The following is a 22,978-nucleotide window of genomic DNA, read 5'->3' as shown; positions in this document are numbered from 1 at the left end:
CAGACCAAAGAGAAATTTTAGTTATTTTACACAAAACAGAAATAAACTTTTTACCTCTAAAAGCTCTAAGAGAAGATTTTATTTTTTTTGTATTTTCTCATATCTAATGGCTTCAGGCATTCCTTTGTTTGAAACCATAAATGCTTCTCTTCTATGTTTATGGGGCTTCCAAAACAAAAAAAAAATATAGATAAGCCCTTCTCATAGGGAAGATGTTTCTTAAATAGCAAGTAACTACCCTTTAACTCACAGGATATGACAACTATATTATATGATATGAAAGACCCCTCCAATATGCTTGTTCTTCCAACCATTGTTTGCAAAGATTGACAAAAGTCAATTCATTGCACAGAATGAGTGAAGTGAGTCTCTGCTCTGCAGTCCAGAACAGGAAGTAAAAGAGCCCCCAAAGTGAGTTTAAGACAGGGCTTTACATGACATAGCTGACATAATCCTAAAAACAAAACAAAACAAAACATAAATTCAGAGAGAACCATACCCACATAATCTCATTTGACAGAATCAAATTCATAAGAGGAACAGAGGACATAGGCAAATCTAAAGGGATTTGACTATATATTCTTTTTCTAAATTGCTATTAATGTCTCCCAGGATTATAGAGTTCTGGATCTCCTCAGTTACTACTTTATCATTACCTTCAACCTACAATGCATGAGGCACACTGAATTTACCCTCATACTCATGTACTTATCACTTATTTTTTTCTATAGAAAAGCATATATATATTAATATATTTTTCCCACATTTCCAAGATTCTACCCTGAAAATTTCTGTGATATCACTTCCCTGAAATGCATTTTCATTATTTCATGTCAGTTCATCTAAGTATTCTATATCATGTGTTGGAAAAGTTGAGACAACTCAAAGGCACTTCTTATTTGACTATTTATAAACTATAATTAAACGTCAACCTCAGTACCTCCAAAGAACTTAAGTCTCATTCACCTTTCTCATTCATAGTGCTTTATTTTTTAAGTAGGTAGCAGAAATTTTATTTTGAAGAAGAGTAAGTGATTTAAAGCCATTCAGTGTACTTTAGAGGATCCCAAAAACCTATGGTTGTGGTTCTTAAACAACCTTACCACTGAAAGATCTAGATTACACTCCAGGTTGGACACTGATACTGTGCTTCCATGGGAAATGGTTTCTTGGTTGTGAATATTGTCCTTCCCTTTCCCCTATACTCTTGGAAATGTGTGCATTGTGTGAAGTTTTAGAATCACTATTTTCAACACAGTTAGCATGGACCCATTTGATAATAGAAGGAATCTATATTCTGAAAAAAAAGACCCTTCACCAAGGCCTAAAGAAGTGATAAAATAATCCCTGGAAAAAATAACAGTCATCCATTAGATTATTTTTTTTAAATACAAAGAATAATTTTAGTTAGTAATACATTACTGTACTAGGAAAAGTGATATAAATGCAATTTTAATTTTAAAGTTGTTTCTGATTACTACAGAGAGAGTATAAAAAGCTGGGTACATGGGATGGAGTTGTGTCTCAGTTGTAGACTACTTTGCTAGAATGTGCAAAGCACTGAGTTGGATTCTCAGCAATACATATAAAGATTTTTTTGTTGTTTTATTTTTTAAATACATGACAATGGAATGCATCGCAATTCTTATTACACATATAGAACAATTTTTCATACCTCTGTTTGTATATAAATTATGTTTACATCAATTCCTGTCTTCATATATGTACTTTATTATTTTAGAGAGAGAGACAGAGAGAGAGAGAGAGAGAGAGAGAGAGAGAGAGAGAGAGAGAGAATTTTAGTATTTTTATTTTTTAGTGTTCTGCGGATACAACATTTTTGTTTGTATGTGGTGCTGAGGATAGAACCCTGGCTGCACGCATGCCAGGCAAGTGCACTACCACTTGAGCCACATCCCCAGCCCCATATATGTACTTTAGATAATAATGTCTATCACATTCCACAATCCTTGCTAATCTTTACACAACACTCCTACACTGGCGACTTCACATAAACTTGCCTCAGGGATTCAATGCATTAATCAAATAGATTTTATTCAGCCTATGCAGTGCTGTTGGAATGGCTATTATAAAAATCTAAAATTGTCATGTGTGGTGGCATATGCCTGAAATTCTAGAAGCTATGGGAAATGACACAGAATTGTTAGTAGAAAGACAGCCTCAGTAACATAACAAGGCTACAATCAACTTAATGAGAGCCTGTCTCAAAATATAACATAAAAAAGAATGTGGATGTGTCTCAGTGGTATGCAACTCTGAGTTCAATACCCAGCACCAAACCATACAAAACCAAGCAAATATCTCATAATTAATAGGGATTCAAGGGTACAAAAATATGTAAAATTTTGGTGACAATATAAATTTAATAAATATATTTTTTATAAAAGTGTTAAGGTTCTTTAAAAGCCCCAAATAAAAATGCCACATAATCCACTAGTAATAATTTGGGGTAGTAGTGCAAAATCGTGCATGCCTGTACTCCCAGTGGCTTAGGAGAATAAGAGGTAGAAAACTAGGGCTTTATTCTCAAGTTAAAGACCAGCTTGAAGAACTTGGCAAGGTCCTAAGAAACTCAGTAAAACCCCCTCTCAAAAATAAATAAATAAATAAAAGTGTTGGAGACTGGGTATGTAGCACACTGGTAAATTGCCCTGGGGTTAATCTCCAGTATTTAAATAAATAAAAAAATAATAATAATAATTGTCGGTAAAAAAATGCCATACAATCCAGTCATAATAACTTTGGGTATATATGTAAAAAATTTGGAATCCTTTTGCTAAATATATTGCCACACATCTATTTATTATTGTACCTTTATTCACAGTATCTAATAAAAGGAAACAAATAAAGTACCTTTTAGATAGAAAGTATATCAGAAAATGCCTTCCAGTTGCAAAGCATCCAATTAGTCCATCCCTTCAGAAGCTACACACTTAAAATTCAAACTGGTCCCTAGAAGACAAGACTCAGAGAGTGGTGTTTTCTAAATACTCCAAAAAATTTGGAATCTCTGGGAACCATGTTTCAGATATTCTAAAACTCAGAACTAGGTCATATGGGAAGTCAGAATGAGAACACAACACATAGTAAATTCTTTAATGGGGAATCTTAACTCAGACACTGACATAACCAAAAGCAGAGTTGCAGATAAAAAAATAGATTCTGTTTCACTGATTTCTGGGTTATGGATTCAAATCAAATATATATTAGAAAAAAAGTTAAGGCTACTGGTTAAAATCTACATAAAACAGGTATTAAAAATGTACCAGGTGCTGGGTGTGTTAGTGCAAGCCTGTAATCCGAGTTGCTGAAGAGGCTGAGGAAGAATTATCAAAATTTCAAAGCCAGCCTTAGCAGAAACGAGGTGCTAAGAAACACAGTGAGATCCTGTCTCTAAATAAAGTAAAAAAAAAAAAAAAATCCTGGGGATTTGTCTTAGTAGTCAAGTGTTCGTGAGTTCAATCTCCAATATCCCCCATGAAAAATGTACCAGGGGGCTGGGGCTGGGGCTCAGTGGAAATCACTTCTCTGGCACATGTGAAGCACTGGAATATAAGGTCTATCAACAACATTATATATATATATATATATATATATATATATATATATATATATATATATATATATATCCAAGATATTGACATGGACTTTGATCTAAACTGAGTGTAATTTAGCCCTTAAGATTGAAGTTGTTTGGGGCTGGGGATGTGGCTCAAGCGGTGGTGGGCTCTCCTGGCATGCGTGCAGCCCGGGTTCGATCCTCAGCACCACATACAAACAAAGATGATGTGTCCGCCCAAAACTGAAAAATAAATATTAAATTAAAAAAAAATCTCTCTCTCCCTCTCTCTCTCTCTCACACACACTCTCTCTTTAAAAAAAAAAGATTGAAGTTGGCCAGGCATGGTGGTGCATGCCTGTAATATCAGCTGTTTACAAGACTGAGACATAAGGATCATGAATTCAAAACCAGTCTCATCAATGGTGAGGCACTAAGCAACTCAGTGAAACCCTGTCTCTAAGTAAAATACAAAATAAGGGTATGGATGTGGCTCAGTGGTAGAGTGCCCCTGACTTCAATTCCCAGTCTCCCCCACAAAAAAAGGGGGCTGAGTAAATAGCTCAGCTTGTAGAGTGCTTGCCTTCTAAGCATGAGGCCCTGGGGTCAATCCCCAGTACAGAGAGAAAGAGAGAGAGAGAGAGAGAGAGAGAGAGAGAGAGAGAGAGAGAGAGAGAGAGAGAGATTGAAATTGCATGTAATTTAAATTCAAGTTAGTCCCACTTTTATTTTTTCCTGCCACACCAGAATTAAAGAGTTTCCTGAAATATTTGGAATGTTTGTGTGGGTTATTTATTTATTTATTTTTTATTTACTTATTTTTATGTGGTGCTGAGAATCGAACCCAAGACCTTGCACGTGCTAGGTGAGTGCTCTACCACTGAGCCACAACCCCAGATTGCCTGACCATAAATAAATAAACAAACAAATTAATAAATAAATAAACCCTCAATTGATGACCCATTACAGTTTTTAAAAATCCTTAATTGGGACACATAAACCTCATTTAGGAGAGATTCATTATTTTTAATGTCACCTACTTTTATTCTGCTTTCTTCTCACATGAAAATCTCAGAATGATAAATTAAAATCTTTTAGGGCTGGGGATATGGCTCAAGCGGTAGTGCACTCACCTGGCATGCGTTTGGCCCAGGTTCAATCCTCAGCACCACATACAAACAATGATGTTGTGTCCACCAAAAACTGAAAAATAAATATTAAAATTCTCTCTCTTCTCTTCTCTTCTCCTCTTCTTCTCTCTCTCTCTCTCTCTCTCTCTCTCTCTCTCTCTCTCTCTCTCTTTAAAAAAATTAAAATCTTTTAAAAATGCCCTCCAGTTCTTGAAGAAAAACATTATAAATGATGCATACATTTGAAATAAAACATGGGAAAATGATTAATAATGCTGAAAGTGGAGTTTTGACATTAACCAAAATTTCTCAGTTTGCAAATTGAATAAGGGTGTTTGTCTCATAAATTTTGAAGAAAAAGAAATCTATTTAAGCAAGAAGAAATAGAACGCCCACCAGGTAGTATGAGGAATGATACCAGAAAAAAAAAAAAAAAAAAAACTCATTATTGTGTGCCATCTTAGAAGTTTACTAATGGTTTTGGGCAGAACAGGAAGCATAATGCATTTAGAATAGGCTTTGGAAAAGGCATCCTGACTACTATATGGGTTCACTTTCATTCTTTCTATGACCCATCTTTTTTTCTTCAAATTCAATCAGGAATCACCCCTGGGACAAAGGACTTTGTTGAAGGTGTTCCCACAAGTGGGCTTCAAGGTCTTTTACATTTGAAATAGGCCTTAATGGTGCTCATTAACATCTTTAGGTTAGCCACCAGGTGTGTTTGAGTGAGGCCCATTATCTACATTACATGGTCATTATACTATCTATTCTATTTTATACTTATTTTGTGTGAACAGAGAACCCTAGTTTTGGATATGTGAACAGAGAGCTAGAAAACTAGGGGTTTATTCTAAGACCTATGGAGAGCTAAACTGAAGTTTTGGATTTCAGATTTTTGTTTTGGATTTGAGATACTGCTTCTGCTACATTTAAAAATCTCAGGACTCATGAAGAGAATGAGGTAAAAGCCAGCATCATCAAACTTGTGAGGCCCTAAGAAATTCAAAGGGACCCTGTCTCTAAATAAAAATATTTAAAAAGGGGTGGGAATGTGAATCTGTTGATGAACACCTCTGGTTTGAATTTATGGTACCAAAAAGAAAACAACATACACTCAAAAATAATAATAATAATAAACAAACAAACAAAGAAGCAAACAAACCCTCATGAGTAACAAGCCCTAAAATTAACAGCCTCTCTCATGCATGAATACAATAAATGGATTTGTAGTTCTGTCCTGGTAATTATCTCAGTCTTCACTATGAAATCTGGAGACATGCTGGACTCATGGCACATGGAAGCCCACAAAGGGCTTTAGAAAGAAGCTGAAAACACCATACAATTATGGAATAAGATGCCCAGGTTTTCAACTGCTGATCTAAGCCTCACTAGACTAGTCAGAGGGAGGTGAAGGCTAAGCTACCACAGAGAGACCCTCTGGCCACAAGACTCTGGAGAGGACCAGGAGGAGTCGCTATCCAGGACTGCCAGTTTCCACCATTGTCACTCCTGTCAGTTTTAAGCCCCCTTCCTACACAGTCTCAAGATAACAAGGCACACTTACTGTTTCCTGGCTCTCAGTGTTCTCAGCGTTCTCCCTGTGGTTTGTTTTCAGATTCTGCATAGCACAGACACCTGGGCTCCGGATACAGAACAGAAGCCTACAAAAAGATTTTTAAAATGGCAGGTTCCAGACACCAAGGGAACAGAAGATTGTGGAAGCCCTCCCCCTCATCACTGGCTGCATGAGGATTGGACAGTTCTCACCTAAGTGACTGATTGGTCAAGGCTTCAGGCACTGCCTCCAACCTGAGCCAAGTGGGCACAGAATCAATGTCTGAATGACAGGCTGCTCTACTGTCATTGTTAACCGACTACAGATCAGGGCTGAGAATATAGCTTAGTCAGTAGAGTGCTTGTTTTGCTTATATAAGGCCATGGATTCAATCCCCTGCACTACACACATACACTCCCACCAAAAAAATACATTAAGCAACGGACTTTGGGGACTAGGTTTATGGATCAGTTGTAGAGAACATCCCTAGCATGCATGAGGTACTTGGTTGAACACGAAGCACCGTATTAAAAAGCCACCCAAGAGGGGGATGTGGCTCAAGCTGTAGCACACTCGCCTGGCATGCGGGCGGTCCAGGTTCGATCCTCAGCACCACATACAAACAAAGAAGTTGTGTCCGCCAAAAACTAAAACTAAATATTAAAAAAAGCCAACAAAGAAACTACTAATGATACTGTGTCCATCTACAACAAAAAAAAATTCAAGAAAAAAAAATTTGTATTGGACTTGTGCACCCTCACTACAGAACTCATAAACACTTTTTATAAATAATATATACATATATGTCTTCAGAAAATGTATGAAATTCTCCTGTGATGTCTTTTCAAGTAACTTATATTACAGGTATGCTTCACAACCTGAAATCCTCCCCACCTCACTTATTATTATTATTATTATTATTATTATTATTATTATTATTTAAGGCCTGTTAATTGCATTAAATGCCTCTGTATGGGGTTATTTTAAGGCAAAGTTTTCTTCCAATAATAGGACCTCGCCCAGCGAGAAATGTATTGACACTTATAACTGTTTATAAGGTTAAAGCAATTTGTGAATAAACATGTATATATATTTTTATGAAAATGATATCACAATTACTTTAATATATTTTTTTTAATTTTTCTATTCTTTGTCTCATAAAAAAAAAAACAGTTTGAACTTTAAACTCTTGAGCAATGTTCTTATATCCCTTCCCCCAAAAACGTGACTCACAAGTATAATTCAAATTACTGAGACTCATAAATTTTTGATCCTTTATTTTAACTAGTGAAGTCTAAAGATTTTCTTTTTATTTTCAGCTTTAAATGAAGCCCACTTTTTATAGCTTTCTTGTTGTGTAACTGACATTTAATATTCTGCAATTTTTACCCCCATTCTGATCACTTTGGACTATTGATGTTTTCATGGAGGGGATCTCAAAGTGGTCATGCACAAGGTAGGAAATGGATATAGTAAGATATAAGACTGGTGATTGCTGAGTATGTAGATTTTGCCTATCAAAATAAGTATTGGTGGATGATATGGGGGTAGGGAGAAAAAGAGCAATAAAAAAAGAAGAAAAACTTGAACAATAGAGGGGTTCACATGCTACAAGTCTACAATGGTAGCATGAATATAGAGGGTAGTGTTCTTGGAAGCAGCAATAAAATTTGAGGGAAAGAAAAACGTAATTTTTTGCACAGTTCCCAAGTGAGAGAGCCAGGTGAATGGATTCTGTGTTCAACTCTTCCCACCTAGGAGTGGAATTTATAGTTCATAGGGTATGTCTCAGTAAGTAGTAAAACAGCATTTCTATGTACCTTTACACTTTTTCATGGCTACAAGCTGACTTTGACAATTCCAGTCACATTACATCTTTGCACTTGTTAGCTATTCATTCATTAATTCATTCATTGCATTATTTATTTGTTTTTTATTAATTCACTTTTTCTTAAGTTGTCATTGTTTTTACATTACTGGTCATTACATAATTGCATAAATATTCTGAAGGTTGACTTTTGGTTAAATATTGTTTTATGTGTTTATTCATACATTTACTTTTCATTGAAATGTTTTTCCTTTACCAAGCCTGATTTATATTAGACCTCAATCTTCATTTATGAAGACTAGATAAAATGGGGTGAACGTGGGAGTTCATAACCCACTTGAATCAAAGTGTGGAATATGATATGTCAAGAAATTTGTAATATTTTGAACAACCCACAATAAAAAATTAAAAAAAAAAGTCAAAAAAAAAAAGACTAGATAAAATCACATTATTCCAAATAACTCAAGGGTTTATCATCTTTGCAGAACCCTAATCACCTGCTAAAGTTGACCCAGTCTGGGTCATCTAAAAGCTGTGTCAAAACTCCTCTTTTTTCTTATATACACTTTAATAAAGAATTTCTCTCTAACTTTTATATTTTGGAGAGTAGACTAACTTCCCAAGCAGTAGTTAATAACCTAGATGAGTTTTCCAACTAGCTCACTATTACGTTTAAATTATTTAATCCTTGACACTAACTGCTGAGACCCATAGCAAAGTAAGAATGACTCATGGCAATTTCCTTGTCAGCTTACCCCATGTTGCTTAGACAGAGGACTCTCCATTGTGGAAATGGGCTTGCCTTGGACCCAGGTCATTTGCAGTGACATTGCATGTATGTTTGAGTAAGGTGACCCTGCTCAAGGACAAGGATGGATCCGGGTTTAGGGAGAATCCTGCTGGATTAGGGTGGGTCCAGGTTTAGGGTGCATCCTGCTGGGAATAGGGAGTATCCTGCTGCCTCAGGCGCCTGCTCCTTGGGTTTAGGGCAGTTCCAGGTTTAAGGAGGACCCTGCTGGGACTAGGGCGTATCCTGCTGCCTCAGGCCCCACCCACTCCTTGAGTTCCCTTTGAGTTCTCGCGGGATTCAGAGAATATTTTGGGATGCAGAGCCCAGTGGAAATGCTTTTTCCCCAGAACCTGCGTGTAGAGTGCTGGTGACAGTTCAGGAATAAAGAATTGCTGTTTGAATCTACAAGGCTGTGAGTGGCTCGTGATTTTGTGCCCAGGCAGACTGCAGCAACTAACAGTGTCACTGATTATTTTTTTTAATTTTTGCAAGATCTCTCTCTCTCTCTCTCTCTCTCTCTCTCTCTCTCTCTCTCTCTCATATGACAAATTGAAATCAGATATGCTTTTTTACTAAGAAACACTCTCAGCCTTTAATAAAATATTCTATAAAGAAAAAGGGTTTCACTGATTTTCATAGAGCCTCACTAAATTGCTGAGGCTGGCTGACTTTAATGTTATAGAAGTTATATATATATATATATATATATATATATATATATATATATATATATATATATATATAGAGAGAGAGAGAGAGAGAGAGAGAGAGAGAGAGAGAGAGAGAGACAGAGAGGGTAGTGTTCATTTGACTCTTTCTCTTGGGGACCGTGCCAGAGTTACCTTCTTCTTTTATTTCTACCTCATTTCTTCCTCCAAAGAAACTACCCTTTACCCTCATACTACCATTGATCCACCATTAGACTTTTTAAATCTGAACTCTTGAGCTGGTCATTCTTTCCCTCTTTCCTTCACAGCACTTTTTTCTCTACCCGTACCTATTCCACCAATACTTTTTCATGAATACTCCCTACTACATACTCAGTATCCACCAATTTCACATCCTGACCCATCCCTGTTCTGCCTTTTCCATGGATCACTTTCAGATCCCCTCCACCCAGATATCAATAGTCCAGAGTAAGGTCAGGCCAGCGTGTTATATATATGCAGGTTTTTCCAAGTCATTTACATAACAATAAGCCTATTAAATTTGGGATGTATTTTGTCTTAGGTTAAAAAAGAAAATCTACAGACTGCACTGTTAAACTGAATTGTTTAAAATTCATTAATCTCAATAATTTGGAAAAAGAAATTCTATAAAAAGGAGAATAAAGAAAAGAACATAATACATAAAAGTGACAAATTTGAAGACACACCAAGTGTATATATCAAAGAGTGTCATATATTGGTGCTTTCAAAAGACAAATTAACTTGAAATAAATGTAGTTAATGTGAGATGTAGTAATCATTTATTAATTATATATGATGGTAGTATACATGTATATGTACAAAATGCATCTCATATAATTATGAGTATACATTGCAAAAAATGAACTCTACAGTATTTATTTAATTTTTCTGACAACACTATAAATACCTACATCTAGGTATATGCATTACCAAATGTTCAGGATACATTTTGTACTTCATAAAGTACAAAGAACATAATGCCATCATTTATCTTTAATTTTTAAATATTTTTTTAATTATATATGATAACAGAATGCATTACAATTCTTATTACACATATACAGCACAATTTTTCATTTCTCTGGTTTTATACAAATTATATTTACATGAATTCACTTCTTCATACATATACTTTATATAACAATATACATCATATTCCACCATCATTTTTAACCCCATGATCCCTCCCCTCACCTCCCAACCCCCAAAAGGTCATTTTGATACACAATGATATATGCTATAAAGTTATAGAAAAGAGTATATACCTTATAATAATTTGAAGAGATAAAGTTTTGTAACTAATACATAGCATAATAATAATAATAATAATAATAATAAACTTGCCATTTAGACATTAATAAATTATACTCCTAGCACTATTGACATCTTTTCAAAAAAAATTGACATCTTTCCAAAAAAAAGGGGGAGTTATTTGTGGGGGAAAATGGTATTCTATGCTTTCTTTTTTTTTTTTTTTAATATTTATTTATTTTAGTTGTCGGCGGACACAACATCTTTGTTTGTATGTGGTGCTGAGGATCGAACCCGGGCCGCACGCATGCCAGGCGAGCACGCTACCGCTTGAGCCACATCCCCAGCCCCCTATGCTTTCTTAATATCAAGAATAAATTATTTTCAGAAGTAATATATATTTCAATATAAAAATAAAATAGAACCAGGTTCCATGGCACACACCTCTAATCCCAATGGATTGTGAGGCTAAGGCAAGACAATCCTGAGTTTTAAGCCAGCCTCAGAATCATAGCAAGGCCCTAAGCAACTATGTGTGACCCAGTCTCTGTGTGCCCCTGATTTAAATTTCCAGTAAGAAACAACAACAACAAAAAGAATACAATGTATTGATGAGGACACAGAACAAATTATCATGAACTAAAGATGGAGTAGAAATTGCTGTTATTTCATCATAAAAACTGTATATATATATATATATATATATATATATATATATATATATATATATTTCTCACCAAGCAGCTTAGACCTGTAGAAATTATAGTATGTGTGTACAACAACAGTGTACAAGTATATGATAGCATAAGACTAGAGCTATACTTGTCAATACAGTAGAAATGTGCGGCCTAGGAGGAAAGAGGAGGTGATTCAGAAAAATAAAAATAATAAAGTTTGACAAAAAATGGTTCTGGAGCCCAGAAAGATTTTTGGTTTAATTAGAGTACAAAATACCACATAAGTATTATACTGAAGTTACATCTGTTAAATACATCACATGTATAATGGATTTCAAGGAAAATATGTAGAACTTATCACAAACAAAATAAAAATGTACAAAAGCACATAAAATAGCATGTCTGTAAATAAAACTAATCATTACAAAGACAACTATTTTAACTCAATTTAATATGTAATATTTTCCTATCGAAATTTTAGCATGTTTTTCTTTAAATACAAGGAGAGAGCTGGACCTGTTGGTGCACAATTGTAATCCCAGTACCTTGGGAGGTGTATTGTGAGCTCAAAGCCAGCATCAGCAAAAGTGAGGCCCTAAACAATTCAGTGAGATATCGTGTCTAAATGTCATACAAAATATGTTTGGGGCTGTGGCTGAATTCCCCTGAGTTTAATTCCAAGTACCAAATAAAAGAAAAGAAAGAAGGGACCAGAAAATTATCTTAGAAATAAAATATATGTAAAATACCCCAAAACCTTTAATAAAAAAATAATAATATAGTTATTGTTATGAGACACATTTAATGTATATTATGAAACTATATTGCAATAATAAGGACCAATATATCATAATATAAAACAAATCTGAAACCATATGTATACCAATAGTATTGTTAAGAGCAATAGAAATTCATATGTAAAACCGACCATATGAAAAATAAAATTAGACGTGAATGAATGAATCTATCCAACCTAAAGTTAGAATTGGGACATAGAGGCAAAGTTCACTGTTAGAGTGTGTGTGCAGAATGTGCAAGATAGTCAGTTCCAAACTTAGCAACACTATAAAAAGTAAATATTAACAGGGAATGATGTTGAAAATAAAGCAGAATATTAAATGAGACAATCTCCCTCCATCTATAGATAACTTTAAGGAAAAAAAAAAAAAAAAACTACTGTGAGTATCTCTTTGGCAAAATCATGAATGAGTAGAGAGATTTAGATACACTGGATATTAGTCCAGTCTTAAGTAATGTACCACATTTGGGACAAAATTCCCAATTACCATCATCACCTCTAGTGAACAGAAATGTGAGAGGTGCTGAGGATGTTGCTCAGTTTTTAGAGTGCTTGCCTTGTGAGAGGTGCTGAGGATGTTGCTCAGTTTTTAGAGTGCTTGCCTTGTATGCACAAGGCCCTGGCTTCAATCTCTAGCACCACAAAAAAAAAAAAAAAAAAAAAAAAAAAAAAAGAAGGAAATATGAAAGAAATGATACAAAAAATGGTGATATCTAGGAGCCATAAATTTTTTCACAAGTGTTTCATCAGCTGTGACCAAGACACAAAATACCCAAATATCAAAGCTGTCAATTTATGTCAAAAAAAATCTGCCAGCATATTTTCCCAATTACTGTTGCTGACAGATGAAGTTCACTCTAGCTTGTATTATAGGTGAAATAGGGAGGAATCCAGTAAACTACTCGAAGCCTGAGTGAGATTTTAGCACTTCCTGAATCCTGCCCAACCCTGATACACTAGTAATAAGGCCAGAACTACCAATTCCTCCTAGAAAAAGTTTTTTTTTTTTTTTTTTTTTTTTTTTTTTTTTGTGGGTGTGTGTATGTGTGTATTGAATGTTTCACATTTAACATATTTTGTTTATGTTACTATGTCCTGGATACACTAGTAATAATGCCAGAACTACCAATTTCTCCTAGAAAGTTTTTTTTTTGTGTGTGTGTGTGGATGTGTGTGTCAATGTGTGTACTGAATATCTCAACTTTAACATATTTTATTTACCTTAATATGTCCTGAAGTCCCAAACTCTAGAAAAAAAGGTGATTGAGCTAATATAAATCTCTGTAGATTTCAAACAAATGAATTTACATCCTTTCCCCAGCACTTTTATGAACTATGATACCAAACAGTTGTTCAGAAAGGAGCTTAAAAAACAATGATCCCTGTTTATTCCAACAAATCTTTACAGAATAGTCCCACATTGGCTACTTCATATGAACTTTCCTCAGGGATAAAATGCATCAGTCAAAGAGATTTTCTGTAGCCTGGGCAGTGTTGTTGAAAAGGTTATTATAATAATCTAAAAGAGCTAGGTGTGGTGGCAAATATACTAGAGGCTGGAGAGGCAAGTCAGGAGGATTGTGATTTGAAAGACAGCCTTAACAACATAGAAAGGCTATAAGCAACTTATTGAGATATTAGTGATATATCACCTGTCTCAAAAAAAAAAAAAAAAAAGGACTGGAGACATAACTCAGTGGTAAGCACCCACGGAGTTCAATTCCTAGCACCAAACCACACGAAACAAAACAAATATCTGAAAGATAGTAGGGACTCCAGAGTATAGGTGTATATGCATAGATAAAAATTTTGGTTACAATATAAAGTTAATAAAGATACTTTTGAAAAAAAAATTCATGGTTCTTTTTTTAAAGAGAGAGAGAGAGAGAGAGAGAGAGAGAGAGAGAGAGAGAGAGAATTTTAATATTTATTTATTCATTTTAGTTTTCGGCAGACACAACATCTTTATTTGTACGTGGTGCTGAGGATAAAACCCAGTGCCACACGAATGCCAGGCAAGTGCACTACCGCTAGCGCCACATTCCCAGCCCCTATAATTGTTCTTAAGAGCTCAAAATAAAAATGCCATATAATCCACTAATAATATTTTTTTTTTTGAAGCAGGGTATCATTGTGAATGTCTGTACTCTCATTGGCTTGGGAGGATGAAACAGGAGGAACATAAATGCAAGACCAGCCTCAGAAACTTGGCAATGGCTTAAGTGACTCAGTGATATCCTGTCTTATTAAAAAAAAATAGGGATGTAACACAGTGGTAAAGTGCCTAAATAAGTAAAAATAAATAACAATAACAATTCTTGGTTTAAAAAATGTCCTATAACCCAGTAATTATAATTCAGGATAAATATCTAAAGAAATTGGAACACTTTTGTTAAAGATATTACTTCACTTCCATTTTTATTGTAGGTTTATTCACAGTATCTAATAAAAGGAATCAAGTGAAGTGCCTTTTAGATGCAAGGTATTGATGAAAAGGTTTCTTCCAGCTGCAGATCATCCATCTACTTGCCTTAAAGGCTGCATACCTATAATTCAAACTGCTCCCAAAAAGGCAAGACTCAGATATGGATTCTTCTGAGTACTCCAAGAAATTTTGGTACCTCCGGAAAAATTCTGTAAGACTTTTCCAAAATTAAGGAATACGTAAATTTTGGAGTTTGGATGTGGACAACATACAGTAAATTCTTCAAGGGAGAATCTTAATTCAGACACTGTGATAAGGTGTCTGGTCTGGGGAAGAAAGAGGAATTAAAATCAGAGTTTGAGATAAAACTAGACTTTGCTTCACTGATTTCTAGGTTATTGATTTAATCCAAACAGATATTGGAAAAGGGTTAAAGCTACTAATTAAAATTTATGTAAAACAGGTATTTAAAAAGTACCAGGAAAGAGCTGAAGGTGTGGCTCAGTGGTACAGTGCTTGCCTAGCATATATGAGGCCGTGAGCTTAATTCTCAGCGCCCCATATAAAAAAATTAAATATAAATAAATATTTAAAAAAATACCAGGTAAGGATTTAGGGTTGTTGCTCAGTAGTAGAGTACTTGGATAGTATGCATGAGGCAGTCTGTTTGATACTAGACCCACATTAATAACAATAATAATAATAATAATAATAATAATAATAATAATAATAATAAATATATTTTGTTCATCCACAACTAAGAAAAAAATTATTTTAAACAAGTACAAGAGTGCTATGGCCTGTAACCTTCTAATTATCTGTGTTCTAATTAAGCCCTTGCAATTCAACTTTCTTGTTATTTAAATTAAAGTCCAGTTCCACTTTTATTTCCTGCCATACCAGGTCTAAGGAGTTTGCTTGAATATTAGGAATGCTTCTAAATGTCACTTTAATAAAGTGGTTTTACATATTTAAAAACTCAGTTGAAAGCAAACTTGGTGGCACAGGCCATAACCCCTGTGGCACAGAAGAATTATACATGGGTATCATGAGTTCAAAGCTACCATCAGCAAAAACAAGGCACTAAGCAACTAACTGAGACCCTCTCTCTAAATAAATACCAAAAAAGGACTGGGGATGTATCTCAGTGCCCCTGAGCTAAATACCTGGTACAAAAAAAAAAAAAGAAAAATGAAAAAAAAAATTCACTTGAGGACAAATACATTAAACAAACAAACAACAACAAAAAAAACACCTTAATTTTGGACAAATTAACTACACTATTGTGAGGATGGCCTTAGACCTGGGCTAAAAAAAACCCCATTTTAAAAACTTCAGTTTGAAACATGCAGTCCCACCAGGCATGCCTAAAGAAGCCCTGAAGTATTGCCTTCAGACATAAACAAATCACTTCCCCTCACCATAAACAGAGTGAGTCCTCTGTCAGGTTTTCCTCACCTAATAAGAGGGAAGGGTGAGAAGACCAAGGTGCAGACCACCAGACCAGATGTTTCTGGCCCTAGAGTAAATGATGTCATGGCAAAATCTGGTGGTAACTAACTAACAAGGATTGAAAAAAGGGTAAAAAAGCTGCAAAATTTAGTACAAAGAGTAGAGCAAATGAACAGATATTCAGCCAGCTCAATAAAAAATGCACTTGAGCTGGGGAGGCTGATGAGGACTTGGAATGACATCTCATCACTTCTCATCATTTGTATTATCCTCACCACTCTTAAACTCTACAGCCACACCATAGTGAGAGGCGGAAAGGTAAAAGACTATATGATGTTCTTCTCATGTGATGAAAACTTAATTTCAGTGGGGAGAAACCCAATGGGGAAAATAAAACCAAGAGAAATATCTCCCACACACCCAAAATATATACTTTTATGAATAAAAATTTTATCAAAATTACTTTAAAATTTCATTTAACTTTTGTGATGTCTGTTCTTATGAGAAAGCAAATTTTATTTTAAACTTCTAAGCAATGTCCTAAGGCATTAATATTTTCCCAGAGGGAAAAACAATATAATATTACAATATAATATAATTTAAAAATTTCTAGTATTCATAATAAAAATTAAGAAGGACAGCTTAAATCAATTTAATAACTTAAACCACTATATCCAAAATATTATTATTTTTGAAAATATAAATTGACTAATAAATAAATGTATTTTTCAAGCTTCATCCTAAAATTCACTCTTGACGTCTCAGGGATATCTATGTTCACCACAGCTATATTATATGTTTGAGATTCATAAATACCCTGACCTCAGCAAGGTGAAAAAAATGGACAACTCAGTTCTGTGTCATAGGTTATGGAATAAACATACCAAACAACATTCTCTCAGGGCCAAAGAACAGGAGAGACTTTGCACTTTGAGAGAGAAGCCATCTACACCTCAGAAGTGTACAAAAGTGGAAACTGTTTCTCAAAGGATTCTGGGCACAGGTCCATTTTCATTTTAGATAGCATACTTTAACAAAAAGAGGTTGATATACCTGGAGAGAAGACTCTAGGTAATCAGATCATCAGTAACCCAGAAACTAGAGTCTAAACATTTAAAAAAAATTATTTTGCAGTTTTGTCTTCAGCCTAATGCAGGGTTGTTATTTCAATTTTCTTCTTTAGGATGGGGTACTCTGAGAATATCATCAAACATTAAAGGAATAGAAGTCTATACATATTTCCATATAATTCAATAAAGCCTGTCAAGAGAGTAAAGTTTAAATTTAAATTAATAAAAATTTAACCAGTACCTATAAGGCACATTATGTTTTTCACATAACTTCTGTTCCACATGTGATTGAATCCTGGCATTCAGCCCATGTTTAGAGAATTAGATATCTATCACTGAATAAGAAGAAACCATATAAATATTATTGTCTCAAGTGTGGGCTTATCATCAATTAAGCCTGGGTTTATATGGGATCTTTTTACTGCATTAAGTGATAGTTGGTAAGGTTACTGAACTTCAGAGGGAGATATGGTTGCCAAAAAAAGCACCCTTCTTCTCAGAATCAAATAAATTAAGGCGGGCTCATTCTGATGGAGGTGACAGTGTTATGAAAGTAAAAACAAAGTATTCAAAGTGTTTCCTGACTAATACACTTTCATAGTCACAGATTTACATAAGTCACACACAAAAAATAAGAGCTCAGATCCAAAATTTGTGAAATATACTCTGCACTTTGGCTACAAGAGGAGTAAAATTTCATTGTCAACTTTATGTGTACAGATAGGGCTAAAGAATTGCTAATATGTTGACACTCGGTATTATTCTGCTTTTTGTAATGGATGAAGTTTACATAGCTGTTCAGTGTGAAAGAATATTTGAAAGGTCTCCTGAATATTAAGCAACTTTACTGGAATTCAGGATCAATTATCTGTGACCCCAAAGCCACAACTCACATCCTCTAGACTACATGAATTATCAGTCTTTCATTATTGTCTTAGAAGTTAGATAGTGGCACAATAAAGCAGAATATTTTTTTGTACCAAGGACTGGACTCAGAACACTTTATCATAAATCACATCTCCAGCCCATTTGTTTTTAAAGACAAGCCAAGTTCTTACTAAGATGCTTAAGGCCCCACTGAGTTGCTGAGTCTAGCCTTGAACTTAAAATCCTTCTTCCTCAGCCTCTTAAGTCACTGAAATTGCAGACATACATTACAATATTGGCTCTTGTTTCCTGGTTTATGAATAGGCAAAATTGAAATGATAAGCAGAGAAGCAGCTGTTATAATCACCCCTTTATTAATTCTGGCTTAATTCCTAAGGTTTAAATATTGAAACCCATATTTCAATGTATACTGAAGGTAACATTATCTATTATAGTCAACAACAGTCTGTTGATCTCCATCTTATCCAGACAATTTGTTACTGCCTAAACTTGATTTAATTTGAAAATGTTACTCAATATGTTTGAACTTCTGGTTTTTCTTCTGGCATTATTAGGATACTAGGTTCAAACCATACAGCTGATGGAAAATTATGGTGTGGTTATAGCTAAAGAGAAGACTATATGATAAAATTTTAAACTCATGAAGATGAGGTATTTTCTTTATTTTTATGTAACCTTGGTGAATAAGATACAGAGTACACAGCCAAACCTTAAATCATACAAAGCAGGCTCTAACTCTAGTTAATAAAGAAAAATATCAAATACAAAAAGTTGTGTTGCAAAATCACATAGCAGTTGGTTTGTTATCAGCAGCACAGGAATGGGTTTCTGCCATATAATAATATCAGTATGACTTCAACACATATGATATCTTTAGATGCAGCCACACAGCAGTTGATCAATGATAAGTTGCAAGAATGATGAGCTTGTTTAGATACCATCTGGAGATGGGTTTTAGTAATCCTAGACAGGGGGATTGTGTTCTAGTCATATCACAATACAGCATATTTTTTGAAGCCTGTGGATGCAGAGCTCTTACCTCCTTGCTAATAGATCTTTGCAGAAGACTTCAGGTGTGTAGATTTTTTGATGATGAAACCTATAAGGGTAGATCATTGGAAAGGCCACACATGGCTATAGCTACTCTGTTGTTGATGCTTCCAACAGATTACTGTTATTATTATGATGATTATTATTATTAATATTATTATCATTTATTTAAGTAATGAATACCTTGATTAAGTGTATACATTCATTGTCATAAACATTTTCTTCTGAGCATGTGTTCACTATGTAAAATATTGAACACACACCTTCATTTTCTGGCCTATATATGAAAAGACCTACGGAATGATGCAGGATTCTGAGGGCTGGATGCTCTGGGCTACCTGGGAGCTATTGTTACCTCTGCATAAGCATGACTACACTGCCAACTCTTCCTCACATCTCTCAATTGCTAGAGACCAAAATTTTACATCCTGGGTCTCAACACCCACACAGCAACTTGCATAGTCTTTAGGATATTTGCAGGTGAGAGATATCTCAGTCCTGATAGATTAATGGAGATTTTTAGGTGAGTAGTGGCACCTATGGACACGAAGAAGCATACAACACTTTGTTGCCTCAGTCCAATTACAGTGAACTCCTGTGGAGAGCTGTGACATAATGGGATTATTTCCTTGTAAACAGAAATAAGGATTCTGACTGCACTGTGTGCAGACATGAACCTTGGAAGTTGAACTATCAATGAATTGCTGAAGCCCAGGCTCCAGCCCCTGGCCAAAGAAAAAAGTGGCAGCAGTGGCATAGATGATTTGGAGAAGTAGTCAAATGAGTCATGTGCAGCTGCTGTGGTCATGGGATGAATGGTTTTTATAGATTTGAGAGCAAAAACTGATGCAAGTGTATGAGAGACTACCAGAATGAGAAATTGCAAGATAATCAAGAAGTATAGGAATCAAAGTATATCCAGTAGAGTAAGATCTCTGTATTTTGAAAATACCCATCAACCTTCTCCATTGTGATGATTGAGTCTGGGGAGAAGAAGAAGGATAAAGGCCTTCAAGTCCAGTCAATGGATGATGCATAAAATGAAACAATAGCAGACAATGGCTCCAGTGAACAACTGGCATGGCCAGCCCAGGTATCCAAGTTTACCACATTTTACCTGTTAAGCAGAACTGGTGGACTTAAAAAATAATTTACCCAGGTGGCAAGAGAGCAAGATTATTATTTTTTGTCTGTAAGAATTAGAGATAAACAGCATTCTGTGTTGTACCTTAAGAATGGAGAGGTTAGCATTGCTCCTTACAGTAGAAGTTGTAAAATGCTCAATGCTATGAGGCATTGAAGGACAAAAAAAGACCAAGTATGTTAGTACGTGGCCAGGCTTCTAGAGGGCTGTATTTTTAGCAAGTAACCAAGGTCATAAACACTCATATTCAATCTATGTACTCAAGGTCAAAAACATTTGTTTGTGAGCATGCTCTTACATCAGTAAAATGTTGTTGATACGCCTTCTTTGTCTGACCTGCATAAAAAAAAAAAAGTTCTATTTAATAATTTGGGGGGCTGAGGAATAGAAGATAGAGTTTGGCTATGGGCTATTGCTGCCTTCAAAGGTAGGATGCCTACCATCCCAATAGTTCCTCACATCTTCATTCAACTGCTTGATCCCCAAACCTTGCTTTTTTGATATAAGCCCCTGCACAACAGCCACAGATGTGAAATCATTTTTTAATTTGAGACTATCACAAATCCTCTGCTTTATGCAAGGAGTATTGTGTTGTTTTGTAGACATACTCCCAGATAAAATTCATATAGTGGAGATTTAGTATATTATTTATTTTAGATTACACATATGGCCTTAATGTTGTCTCACCCTCACTTTTTTAATGTAGTGTTTCATATTCTCCATTTACAAAACTTTTGTGATACAGATACAGTCTACAGTCCTTTTGTTGCAGTTTCCATAGCATCCTGCATTTTCATCATGATTGAAATGAAATATGCCTGTTTTCAAATTTCTCCTGATAAGAAATTTAAAAAAAATATTGCTTGTTCTTGATTTTTCAATTCAATTTTCAGCAATTTCCCAAGTTTATTTTAAATCCTTGCTATAAGCTTAGACGTTTTTCTCAAACATATTATCCCCATTGAATAAAACGTTCATCAGATGTAAAAATTTTGTTTTTCTTTTTTTTATTCTTTCTTTTCTTTTTTTAAGGGGAGAGGAATGAATACTTAACCCAGGGTAGTTCTCCTAAACCCCTATATCACCAGGCTTTTAAAATTGTATTTTATTTTATTTTTAGTTTTCACACAAAATCTTGCTTAGTTTCTTAGGGCCCTCTCATATTATTTGGGCTGAATTTGAAATTGTGATTCTTCTGCTTAAGTCTCCCAAATTATTAAGATTGCTGACATGAGCCACATATGTGTGTAACCCCCCTCCCCTTTTTGAATACATGTCACTACTTAAAAATAATGATGAATCATGGCTTCTGAAGGAGGTAAGTTTTGCCTTTGTGTTAGGCATATTTGATCTTGATATGTACTTAAAAATTGTGGGCACACAACAAAGCATCTTTGTAAGATCCTGTTTCAAAATAAAAAAAGAAAAAAAATTGAGGATATAGCTCAGGAATATTAATTCTCTCAGTTTAACCAATAGCACTACACGCATATAAACAGACGCACTCACACACACACACACACACACACACACACACACACAGTACTTGTGGGATTTTGAAAATATTTTTTGACACTGAACAGCTGTATAAACCTCATCTATTACAAAAGGCAGAATTAGTGACATAATATCATGGGTCCTTTAGCCTTATCTGTGTACAGAAATGTGGTAATGCGATTTTACTCCTACTCTTGCCAAATGCAGAATGCATTCTACAAACTTTGGGTCAGGGCTCTTCTTTTTTTATGGCTTTTATAAAGTTGTGGCTTTGAAAGAGTACTAGTCAGGTACCTAGTCAGGAAATATTTTTTAATGTTTTTGCTTTTGCTTTTAGAACACTGTCTCCTCAATGAGAACAAGCTCACCTTAATTTATTAGATTCTGAGATATCATGTGAAGAAGATTCAGGGTGCTTTTTTTTTTTTTTTTTTTTTTTTGGCAGCCAGATCACCCTCTGAAGTTCGGTAATCTTAACAGCTAAACATATGCAGCAAAAATATTGCAGATGAATGCAGTTCAATCCAAATGTGAACTAGTAAGTTTTAGAGTGACTTCTTATACAGTTATAGACAACAATATACCCACTGGAGGGAAAATGTCAGGTTTTAATCATATGTGGTACAGTGAATATCTGGAAAACAGCAGATATCTAATAAGCAGTATTTTAATTTCTTTTATTTAAGTTCATATTCCCAGCCCTGATCCTTAGTCTTTTAACAATGAAAATGGACCAGCTTGCCTTTTGGACTTGATTTTGGGACCACTTGGCTTAGGTTGGAGTCAGTGCCTGAAGACTTGTCCAATCAGTCCCTTAGGTGCCATTCTTTAAATCATTTTGTAGGTTTTCTGTCATGTATCAGGAGCCCAAATTTCTGTGCTAAGAAGAAGCTGAAAACAAATCACAGGGAGAACTCTGAAAACCCTGAAAGCAAGAAAATGGTAAGTGTGCCATGTTATCGTGAGACTGGATAAGTAGGTTGTTTGAAGCTGGCAAGAGTGGCAATGGTGGAAAATGAAAATTGTGGCTAGGTACTTGTTGTGAGGGGGCAACAATTGTGATATATGCAGTACAGGAGAGAAATAAAGAATTTCCATGCACTTCTGCCCCTGTCAATGCTTTATTCATTCAATTACTCAACATAATTTC

Source organism: Marmota flaviventris, unplaced genomic scaffold (genome assembly GCF_047511675.1).
Source record: "Marmota flaviventris isolate mMarFla1 unplaced genomic scaffold, mMarFla1.hap1 Scaffold_73, whole genome shotgun sequence".
In the NCBI taxonomy this organism is placed as follows: Eukaryota; Metazoa; Chordata; class Mammalia; order Rodentia; family Sciuridae; genus Marmota; species Marmota flaviventris.
This window is presented reverse-complemented; position numbering follows the sequence as displayed.